The sequence below is a fragment of the Magallana gigas genome, chromosome 2 (assembly GCF_963853765.1).
Source record: "Magallana gigas chromosome 2, xbMagGiga1.1, whole genome shotgun sequence".
NCBI classification, from domain to species: Eukaryota; Metazoa; Mollusca; class Bivalvia; order Ostreida; family Ostreidae; genus Magallana; species Magallana gigas.
This window is the reverse complement of record NC_088854.1, coordinates 20,528,025-20,540,206: the sequence shown is the minus strand read 5'-3', so window position 1 is coordinate 20,540,206 and position 12,182 is coordinate 20,528,025. Positions and strand designations below refer to the sequence as shown.

General features: G+C 35.7%; 1 long non-coding RNA gene across 1 annotated transcript; it reads left to right on the top strand.

Annotated features, from left to right (window-relative positions):
- On the top strand, window positions 1–8,994 carry LOC105332467 (uncharacterized). The gene is made up of 8 exons (XR_010710852.1): window positions 1–738; window positions 1,115–1,447; window positions 1,588–1,649; window positions 2,266–2,438; window positions 3,289–3,391; window positions 3,899–3,924; window positions 8,143–8,295; window positions 8,513–8,994. It is a non-coding gene; the product is annotated as an uncharacterized lncRNA (long non-coding RNA).
- Window positions 8,995–12,182: the final 3,188 nt, after the last annotated feature.

The window sequence follows — 12,182 nt, the reverse complement described above, 5'->3', positions numbered from 1 at the left end:
TGCCTTTTTTTTAGTTATTTCAAAAAGAAATAACGTACCTGCATTAAATAAACATTTTTCAGTTTTCAGTCACGTGTATATGTTCTTTAGAACTGCTGATATTTTTTTCGTAACCTGACACACAGCATTTTGGATAATCAAATATTATGTTTATTAAGATGCATTGCCTTTATTCGTTTAATTGAAACAATACAATTAAGATACATGCATTGTGGAACATTCTTTTTAAGATTAAAACAGTCAGTTTTATTTAATCTCTTCACAAAACCTTTATATAACTTTTCTACAAGATGTTTGATTTAAATCTGTTTTTGCAAAGAATCTCAGAGCGAGCTGAGAAAATAACTCCAAATGTTCATCATAAAAATACTAGTAAATGTTTTAAGAATAGTCCGAAATTTTCAATCATAAACCACAATAGGTATAAATAGGAGACACAATGGGGTTTAAACATTTTACCTTGGAAACACCCTCTTTACGTTTGCAAGTTAGTATGGTCAGCAATATGTGGCCCATAAACAACTTATTTGTGATTCATTTGCACTACTTTTGCATTTGCACTACTTGACGCTTATGATTGCATGCGAGCTAAAGGAGATGCTAAAGGAGTAGTCATGACTTATAGCAGTAAAGAAATCACTTGTTCTTTTGAGGACATAAGTGATTATCCATGGGTTTGTTATTACGTAAAAGACAAATGTTGCCAGCAATGCAGACACTTCTACACCGGAATAGCAGGTTTGAAACGATTTGAGAGTTACCTGCTTTTTCAACCCAAACAATCACTTCTACGTACAATTCTGGGTCAAATTTTGTTATTCTAAAATTTAGAAACTTTCAAATTGTCTCGGACCTTCCACCCACATTTTCCATAACTAGGAAGCGATAAAGAATTAATGGGCTAATTGTTCTTGCCAAGACTATTACTTTAAAGTATAGACAAGCGTTGCTTGTCATTTCAATGGTATGGAAAGACTCTAAATCTCAAACTTTGTAAAGATAAGTAACTAAATAAAAACCATTATAATAGCTGAAAAATATTACTTTGCCAAAAATGCTATATGCAGATATATAACTTCAATGTTTATTTGTGTGATCTAATTTTTCTCATTAGGGTGTGAGTATGGAGACAGAACTTCTGGTTGTTATATTTTTATTTGTCCGGCTAATCCTTCTGTTTGCTGTGGAACATGTTATAGTGGTCCAACACTAACCAAACCCCCACAGAAACCAACCACCAAGTACAATAACCCTTGCAAAACCACAGTTATAACAACGACATTACCAACAAATTACAACGCAAAAAACACTTACAACGCAAAAACCACTTACAACGCAGAAATCATCTTTTGTGTTTAGATTAAAAATAACTTTGTTGATTGATATAACAGATGATTTGTCAGATGATGATGCAAACGAAAGTGTTAGGTCAAAAGTCCAAGCAGCAGTATGTATGTTTCAATTATTTCATTCAAACATCGTGAATTTTTACGAACATTTTGGATTTATTTAATTCTATCATGTATCGCATGCGTATCATCATCATTATTGCACAACTTGAAATCATTTTCGATTTGTACTTTTCAGCTTACTTCATTTTATAGCATTAACGGTTTGAAATTCATAAGCTGTACTGTACGAAACATAAGGTTTGTATATTATATTATATTTCTCACATTCTACATTATTATACTAATCTTTTACGTAGAAGATTATCTTCAATTTAATGTACACGTAACATATTAATCCCCTTAACAGAATATGTTGGTCAATTTTTCGCGTACACATCATTATACCCCTGCTCCGAAGGAGAAGGGGGTATACTGTTTATCTGTCTGTTTGTCCGTCTGTTTGTCCGTCTGTCTGTCCGTAACAAAAATTTCTTTCACATTTTTCTCAGCATCTATTCATTGTAGATGCTTGAAATTTTTACACTTTTTTGTTTAGGCATGCCATATTGTGAGATATTTTGTTGTACCAATCGGACGTCAATTTCCTGTTAAATGACGACTTTGTCTAATTTTACCCTAAAATTCAAAACAAATTTTCGTCAAAAATTTCTTACCAACTATTTATCGCAGATGCTTGAAATTTTAACACACTGTTTTGGCCATGCCATATCGTGGGATACTTTTTATACTAATCAGATGCAAACTTCCTGTTAAATGCCGACTTTGCTTATTTTGCATATTCACATTAGAGAGGGGGTATTACAAGTGAGCATTGGCTCACAGATATCTTGTTTTATCTGTGAATGTGTTGTAGAAAAGGCAGCTTAAAAGTTGAGTATCATGTTGACACAGCAATAGATTCACAGTTAATAACCAATATGACAGCCCTCTCTAAAAACATGGCTACAGGGAAATCTAAAGTGACGTATGAAGGACAGGAAGTGACTGTATCGACTGTAATTCTTGAGGACACATCAGGAAAAGCTCGTAAATTGCCTTTCATTTGCTTGACCGTAAAAGTAAAAACCTGTCAATTTTATTTATGTTTATAAATGAGTGTCACAGCTTTGTTGTTTGAAAACAAAACTATAAGAAATCTACAAAATCTTTTAAGTTGACTTAAATTGCAGCAATACGGCAAAAAAAGTGAACTTATCCAGTTAACTAAGTTGCATATTGGATAACCAAGAATTCAAATGAAAAAATATATATTAAAGGCCTTACACCTCATTTCACCTTAGTTTCTATATAGTCTGTCCCAAGTAATTGCTCTGGTCATTTTCCGATGATTTTTTATTTTAAAAAATACCTGTCAATAAAGTACAAATCAAATACATAAAAGAGAAAATATCCAAGATTTCTTCTTTAAAACATTATCTGGTTATCTCCGAAGAATTCCTCATGAACAAAAACAAAAATCCTACAGAGATTCAAAATGGGAAATGCTTACATATTTTTGCCCTTTCGGAAGTTCTCGGGCTATCTCGCAGATCAATCGGGGTTCTTAATGTTGTTTGCAAGGCAAAATCCTGTCAGACTTTCTATTTTGGGTTGTGTATTGAAACCTAAAGCGGTAGAGGGGTGTTTCAGTTAAGATAATCGGAACTTTTTTTTATAGTGAATAGATGTAGTTTAAGATTTATGATTATCGAGATACATTATATAACGCAGAAAGTGGGGGAAGCCGAAACTTGGAACAAAGTATACATGTAGTATTCGTGATTTTATCACAACTTCAAAAAAAATTAAAAATAATGGTAAATAAATGAAATAAGGATTCGTGAACTTAAGAACTATGTTAATCAAATAATAATGTTGTAAATTTTCTTATGTCAAGTGATTGTTGAAAACGGTACAACATCATGCGAATTTAAAAAACAAGTGAGTCCTTGTCTACCCGGTCACGTGTGTGCAGAAACAAGGAATGGACCTGTGTGTAGGTAAGCAAAATAACCTACATATTTTGAACATTCTTGATATGGTTATTTATATTTTGCCATTGTTTCTACTCATATCGACTCTTTATTAGCCTCAGACTTTTTCAGAATCAATTCACCATTTTTACATGTAAACAAACTGCATCGCTTCACAAAACGGGGCTGGTGATATTGTTTAAAGCGATATCAGAGGCACGTTAAGAAACGATATCCGTAGAATATTGTCCAAGAAATATTTTGGAATGAAATATTTTTACAGAAAATGTTCGGAAACAAGATTATTCAAACCAAATCTAGAGCATAATTTTTTGCACGCCGTAAATTGCTGTTTTTTTACTGAGGGTGCGGGGTGCACTGTAGCTCCCAGGTTTTGCATCCAATTTTTTTCAGACTGAGAGCTAAAGACCTGCAGCTAAAAGGGGTGATGCTTAAATGATTAAAGTTATGATTATATACACTGTAAAAATATATTCTGAATAATAAAATAAATTAAAACCTAATATTTTGAAGGGAATCTCCAAAGGGAAATACCAATGGTAAGTATCTTTCAAAACTCCAAAACATGCTTTACATTTAAGAGCCATTCTCTGTAGGCATTTAGACACATGTATTTGAGGGTCGGTATGCATACATGTATTTACCGAATTTTCTCAAATTTAAAATGAAGCATATTATCATATACCAATTTAACACTTTTATAACAAAGTTATAACAGTTTTAAAAATTTTGCACTACCATTTATCATATTAGTTAGAATGACTGTCACAGGATGAAGCTCTGCCATTCAGTCAACTAAATGTTAACTGAAATGTCTTGAATGGTGACTGATTGGCATAGATATGCCATTCAGTCAACTAAATGTTACCTTTCAGTTACATGTCAGTTGACTGAATGCCACAGCTTCATCCTGTGTTTATTTTAAGATTGATTCTTCAATTCACAATCCGATCATCAAAGGTATCACAAGAATGTATTTTCATTCTAAGCCTGGATCAGCTACAGTTGTAGTGTAACGTGCAAGGGGGTCACTGCCTGTGATCCCCGCGGGCCCGTACCCGAGATAGAATCGGATAGCCCTGATTGCTGCCAATATTTACAAGTGCAGACTTTAATCACCGCTCCTGCACATATATAGGGACTCAACGTTACGCAGGCAGGGATGACCGCACACCTACGCAACTAAACAGGTACCAACGTTAACGCAAGCAGGGATGACCGCACACTTGCGCCAACAACGCAACCTAACGCAAGCAGGGAGTGCCGCACACTTGCGCTAGAAAGGCCAGAACACCAGCAGGGATGACCACACACTAGTGCTCCGCCTCAACCACCACCAATACAAGCAGGGATGACCGCACACTTGTATTAATGCGATACAGAGCAGGGATGACCGCACACTCTGTATCGTAGGTTAAGTCACACGAAGATTAGAAAAAAAGGGATGTCCGCACACTCAATCTAGCCGTACCTGTCTAAGTTTAACCCCAAACAGTCGTTTTCCTAAAATCGCCATAGACACTGTCCCTATATATGTGCCGGCCTAAAATAATTTGAAGTATCTAAAAACTGGAAATCAAAAATAAACAAACTGATCCAACCTAATATAAAACTACTTATGCCAAACAACTTATTTACATAGAATATTTAATATTGTACAACAAATAATCATCACACTAATTGGTTATTATTGGAAACATTAATTGAATCATCAAAAATCAATAAATCAAAGGGAAATAACTTTAACCAAAAATATATTAATAGGCTGCCCGCTTCACTACCCCCACCTCAGAATTTTGCGTCCTCGCAAAACTAAAAACTAACCCCTACTTCACAAAAAGGTGAAGTGATATCCATATAAAAAAAATACTCCCCCAAAAAATAAACAATAAGAAAAAAATATCTGGCCCTTTCTCTCCTGGACCACGTGCACATAGCACAACTGCAGCTGACAGACACAAATTGCATTGTATCACCTCAAGCTTTACACTTCAACTTTCCGTCTTGCACTAGACGTCTTCCACCTCTTGTGGAACATCTGACTCTCTCTCAAGTCAGGAATTCCCAGCATTGTGACTTCACCAGGCATATTATCCGATGCCTGCAATCTGCTGCCATCTGCCACGTTACCGTGGGGTCTCAACTGTTCGGACGAACTTTTCTTGCCTCTTCTACAGCGAATACCAGGAGATCCTCTTTCCATGCCTTTGCGCCTGCGACCATTCTTGCATCTTCTGGCCAACTTCCACTCGGGGTCCTTTTCTTTGCCTTCAGCTGACTTTAGGGTTCTGCCAACCGTAACACTGGAGCTGTTTGCAATAATCTTCTCGCAACGAACTTGGTCCTTAACCATTTTTCTGTCGGTGGGGATTGGCATAGACTCTACGGTAACTACGCGGTAGCATCCATTGGAACAGTCTTCAGCAAGTCGATGCTGTGCTACATCTCCGTTCTGGGGTTCACTATGTTGACGAGAATTCTTTCCACTGTAACTGGAATCACTTTTACAAGTCAGGTTTTCTGCTCTACTTCTACGCCGCCTTCTTAATTGCTTGGACTTGCTTTGCTTTCTCACTACGCAATCTCTCCGCAGGTGTCCCGGTTTTCTGCAAAAATAGCATAACCTACGTTTAGATGATGAGACAGTATCCTGTGCATTATCCTTGCTGCGTTGAAGTTGTAAATCCCTCAAATCCGTCTGGAGAGACTCGATCTTAGCAGACAGTGCTTTTACCAGTTCCACTAGCTTATCAGATGAGGGCTCAACATTGAGATGGCATGCATAGCATTTCCTCTCTGCTCTTCGGTGCGCCTCCAATTTAACAGCTAGCTTCACTGCATCGTTCAAGCTTCTCGGTCTGGATTGCTGTATACGAATGCGCACCTCAGAATTGTCCAGCGCGTCCACAAAGTGATCTCTGGCTAACATATCTCTGAATTCAAAAGTGGCAGTTGAGTATGCCATGTTTGCAAGTCTCTGAATGGCCTGTCCCAGCTCTGAAAAAGTTTCACCAGCTCTCTGACGACGCTCTCGCATTTGCACTCTGTAGAGCTCTGCTTGACTTGGTGGAGCAAATCTATCTTCCAAAGCTAACACAAGTGTTTCGTAGTCTGGTTTTTCACCCTTTGGGATATTGCCAAGACATCCTTGTGCACTGCCTCGGAGGGAAGCTGCCAGGTAGAGACCTTTGGTAGCGTAACTCCAACCATTTATTTCAGAACAAGCTTCAAAGTGCGCATGGTAATCGATCCATTGACCACTGCCATCATAGGTAGCTGGTATAATGGAATTTTGCGATTCGTAGGCATCTTCCAGTGTACTACTTATCTCGGGGCTTGTGAACCTTTCCCTAGATTTCCCAAACGCATCAGCTCTGTGCAAAGACCAAGTGTCTTATTTTTCTGGCAAATGACTCGTCTTCCTATTTGGCGTATTGTACAGCTCAAAATAGTCAGGAAACATCTCGTTGCTGCGCGGGTTTGCATATGTTTCATTAGCAGAGTGATGATCGCACAGGTATTCCTCGTCTTTGCGCATGGTGGTCCCTTCAAAACCTCTGATCATTGGGGTTGATGTCTCCATGTCGCTGCGCTTCCGCATCTCCGCAATCTTCTCCCGTAGAAAGGTTATGTCTTTGTCAATGTCCTCCATTCTCCCTCTCTGCAGCAATTCCAGGGTATCCCACCGCTGCCACCAAATTTTATGTAACGTGCAAGGGGGTCACTGCCTGTGATCCCCGCGGGCCCGTACCCGAGATAGAATCGGATAGCCCTGATTGCTGCCAATATTTACAAGTGCAGACTTAAATCACCGCTCCTGCACATATATAGGGACTCAACGTTACGCAGGCAGGGATGACCGCACACCTACGCAACTAAACAGGTACCAACGTTAACGCAAGCAGGGATGACCGCACACTTGCGCCAACAACGCAACCTAACGCAAGCAGGGAGTGCCGCACACTTGCGTTAGAAAGACCAGAACACCAGCAGGGATGACCACACGCTAGTGCTCCGCCTCAACCACCACCAATACAAGCAGGGATGACCGCACACTTGTATTAATGCGATACAGAGCAGGGATGACCGCACACTCTGTATCGTAGGTTAAGTCACACGAAGATTAGAAAAAAAGGGATGTCCGCACACTCAATCTAGCCGTACCTGTCTAAGTTTAACCCCAAACAGTCGTTTTCCTAAAATCGCCATAGACACTGTCCCTATATATGTGCCGGCCTAAAATAATTTGAAGTATCTAAAAACTGGAAATCAAAAATAAACAAACTGATCCAACCTAATATAAAACTACTTATGCCAAACAACTTATTTACATAGAATATTTAATATTGTACAACAAATAATCATCACACTAATTGGTTATTATTGGAAACATTAATTGAATCATCAAAAATCAATAAATCAAAGGGAAATAACTTTAACCAAAAATATATTAATAGGCTGTCCGCTTCAGTAGTCTGGTGAAAAAAAATCCATGTATATAGTAAATTCGCTATAGTTATTATTGCGAACTCGTTTTACGGATATATTAACAAAATACGGATATAAAAAGGTAAATCTATTGGTCCCTAGCACTTTACTATCATCGAGGTTTTATTGTATTCATTTTTCTTTATTGTATCAAGGGCTTAAAAGTACTTGGTAAACGACTTCGGGAAAATTGTATACAATCCCGAGTTCTTGCGTATTTAGAACAAACTAGAATCAAACTGATTCTTTCTAATAATGTTTACTTTCAGAATACGTCAATATCTTCATCTACGTTGGTATAGTTGCAGCTCTATTAATATTGTTTCTGTTATTTCTTGTCTACATTTACTGCTATCGAAAAAAATCGAAATTCGAAACCAAATACCGCAAGTAAAAAACCCGGATCTACCAACATTTATATGGTATGAAAATTATCAATATAATCAATTAACATTAATTTAAAACTGCACTTGAAAATTGCCTAACATTAATATTAGTCGCCTTGTCAAAAATACATTTTAAGTTTACCTCTTCATTGATTTAATTATAGCTATTTTTGTCATACACTTTTAATTGATCCGATTTGGAGGCGCATAAACTCTTCAAGATTTTCATGTGGGCTTTTATTCTTATTTTCAGAATGATTTATACTACAGCCAACGGAGAAGCTCTTATTACGACAAAGCTAAATATTAGACTGTTTTATTAAACAAATTCACAATGTAAATGTGATTATCTCGTGTCGAATACTTTTATGTTTAGTGTGATCATAATTTCAAAACAATATGGACTAATATTTGTACATTCAATTAAAAAGTAGAAATGTATCAGAAAGATGAGAAAAGGATTTACAATTCCTATATGTGTTATTACATGCACAACAGATAATGGAAAAATTGAAAACTGAATTTTCGAATCTACATACATGTATTATTAATCTGATATCAAAGAAAACGTCATCATTGTTCACGAGTCGGCAGAGACTGTAATTAAAACATTTACTATCTTTGAATTTAATTATATACTACATTTGTTAATTACTTAATCGTTAAATAGCAGAATAACAACACTTTTTTGTTCCAAAAATTATCAACATTTAACTTTTTCGATCTAAAAAAAAAATATTTTTTCATTTCATTTTTTTTTTATTTTTATAGAAATTTCAATATCAAATTATAAAAAGTATATTTGAGGAAATAACGCTTATGTATTTCGTTTGAGTATTTATTGAAAGTAACTTTATTGATTTATATTTTTCTATACTGGTATTCATGCGCCTCATGCGACTAAATGAATACTATAAATGATGAAAAACATTTTGTAGTTTTCCTTCAGCAAATGTTTGAATCTATTCGCTCGATCAACATAATTATACTGAATAAGAAACATCGATCAATATTTTTTTTAATTCAAAATATGACCAGTTAAGTGTTATGGACAAAAAGTTTAATGTGTAAATAATCAAGTAGCTGTATTGATGGCGTCAACCATTTTATTAATCTAGGTTATCATCTCTTCTCTCGATCAAAAGTAGCAACGTTATTTTAGATCACATTGTCTCCAGGTGAGATCACGTGACTTCTTTTTTTTTTTTACTTACAACATACCCAAAACATATTTTAGGCATGTTCTCATAATTTCTTAAATTTTTTGTTTATTTGTTTGTTGAGAAATATTCATCCAATGTGATAATGAAAAAAAAATTAAGAATTAATCAGTGTAGCAATTTTTGTAGTTAGAAAAAAAGATGAAATGATCTTTATTGAATTTTTATTGAATATAGAGCCTGTATATTTTGTCTACACAGCTTGTGTATTCAGCAGTTCATCTATATTTCATATAAACTCAATGTCAAAACAAATTGTATGTTTGAAAGAGGCCAATCCTTTAATGTGTATATAGGGCATCAAGCTTATGACGCAAAGCCCAATCATACATTGCCGATATGTTTCAATAGTTTACATCAAGAAGTCAATCAAACTGAGCAAAGGATTATAAAACTCACATTATCTGTCAATTCACTACAATTCATGCTCTTCTACACATGTTTATCCTTCTTTAATTACAATATTTCCTTTGGATTTTTTCTCTGATATTTTGTATTCAATTGCTTCGATCGAAGCGTCCCACTGATCCTACACTCTCTTGAGCATTGATGTGCATATTTAAACGAAAAACACCCATGCAAGGATTTCAACAAAGAGATACAAAATATTGTATAATATATATTCTTGACCTATTTCTCTTAAGTGCAGCTATACAAGACTAATTGATGATTGTTGTAAACGTTGAACGACATCGATAAAGATTCCAATCATATATATATGTGGACTGACTTCAATTCGAGCACTATTTCTAATTATAATCAGCCATTACCCGTCGTCTGACCTTGTTACTCTTCAGTACAACACAGTGATGGAATTTGAACATCTTATCCTGCCACTTCTTAGGTTAGCGTTATATCATGAAGAAAGAAGTGTGTGACGATGACGGCGTTGATATTTGAGTGATCCGTAACACACATTCCTCTGTGTTCGCTAACAAGAAAACGTTTTAGGAAAATGAACAGAGACAGCAATTACGATGGAACTCGATAGGGTCTTTTACACGTTAACAATGGCGGCGCACGTACTTTTATATTATACACATTTTCATTTGAAAAAAAATTCGTTTTTAGTGGAATTAAGGTGACAAAATATTATTTAATAGACCATCTCTATTCACGCAAATCTACTCTCTGAGGTGAACAGATAATGATATACTGTGTTTAAACTCAGAATATATATTGAGGAATACATTTAGTTACCTAGGTAACGGGCCTATAAAAAATAGAATAAAAATAACATTTAAAAATATTATTATCAAAACCGATTTGGTTTGACTTTTCCTATAGCGTCACGATCATTTCTGTCAGCTACGTCATGCATAAATTATACACGCCGCCGGTGTGAAAACTATATGATTGGTTAACTCCTATTTTTAGGCCGAGTTATCAGTATACGCTTATGCAATGCCAGAGCTGAAGGATTTCTCAGAACAGTTTATTTCCCCCCAATATTATTCATTCAAAATCGACTATCCCGTATGTTTAAATTCTGTGCTAAACTCTCTCTCTCTCTCTCTCTCTCTCTCTCTCTCTCTCTCTCTGTGTAAACGGGCGTTAAACCATAGCCTCAAGCTACGGTCCAGAGTACGGCGTTATAAAAAATATAATATTTAAAAGTTGCATGTGCTAAGCGTTCATTTCATGTAAATACCGTAAATGTATAATGCACATGTATTACCTACTAACTTGCCAGTCAAAGTGATAGGTATGAATTCCTCGATTTCTACACCTTTCGATCGGCAATCGACAGTCAATAAATGTGTTTACCTGTCTCTGAACCCCCGATCACCCGCTCCATACATGAACACTGGTTTGTTTACATACATAAAAATACAGTTCTTGATCCGCTTTCCGAGTACGGTTAAAGGTTGTTTAATAGGAGAAAGTTTGGGGCGGGTAAAGCTACAATTATTAACAGTAGTAAACTAAATGAAGAATTATTTAAATGGATTATTTGCACAAAATGTGGTATGGTATGATGTAAATATTTTCAAAAAATAGTGTTATTTCTATACGCGGCAAATTGCCGTAAAGTTTTTTTGTACATGTAAGTATTGTATGCACTGTAGCTTTATATTTTCTAACCCAAAATTTATACACAGAGCTACAGCTATATATGTTATGTACCGTATGTATTGTTTTATCACAAGTGTACACTTTCGAAAAATAGCCCAATTTCGACAGTCACGAGTACCCATGTGAATTTTTCATTCTCTGATATGTTGTTGTTCTGTCCGTGCATAATTTAGTCTTAGTTAACCAGCAGCCAATCAGCGGTAAGCTGAATCCACCAATAAAAAAACTGTGGTTAAGGTGCGGGTATTGTTTATGTATGACGTAGCTGAAAAAGTTGAACGCGACGCGATCGGAAAAGTCAAACCAAATCGGTTTTATTAATAAAGCTTGAGAGTTCGAAAATTTTTCAATTTACATCTTCCGGACACGAACGTCAAATGAAAAGGAAAAAAAATCCTGAGCAATAAATATATTGTACTGCCATTGTTATTAATGACTTGTATTGATTATCCAGCAATAAAAAAGTGTACAGTTCAGCAACGTATGTTTCAAAAAATATTTAATGGCATCTTACTATATCAACACCAAATCCTGAGACGATGTATCAAATCAATAATTTTGTTCGACACTCATTCTGATATATAAAAAAATAAAGACTGGGTGTTTTAATCTCTACCTAAACACTGT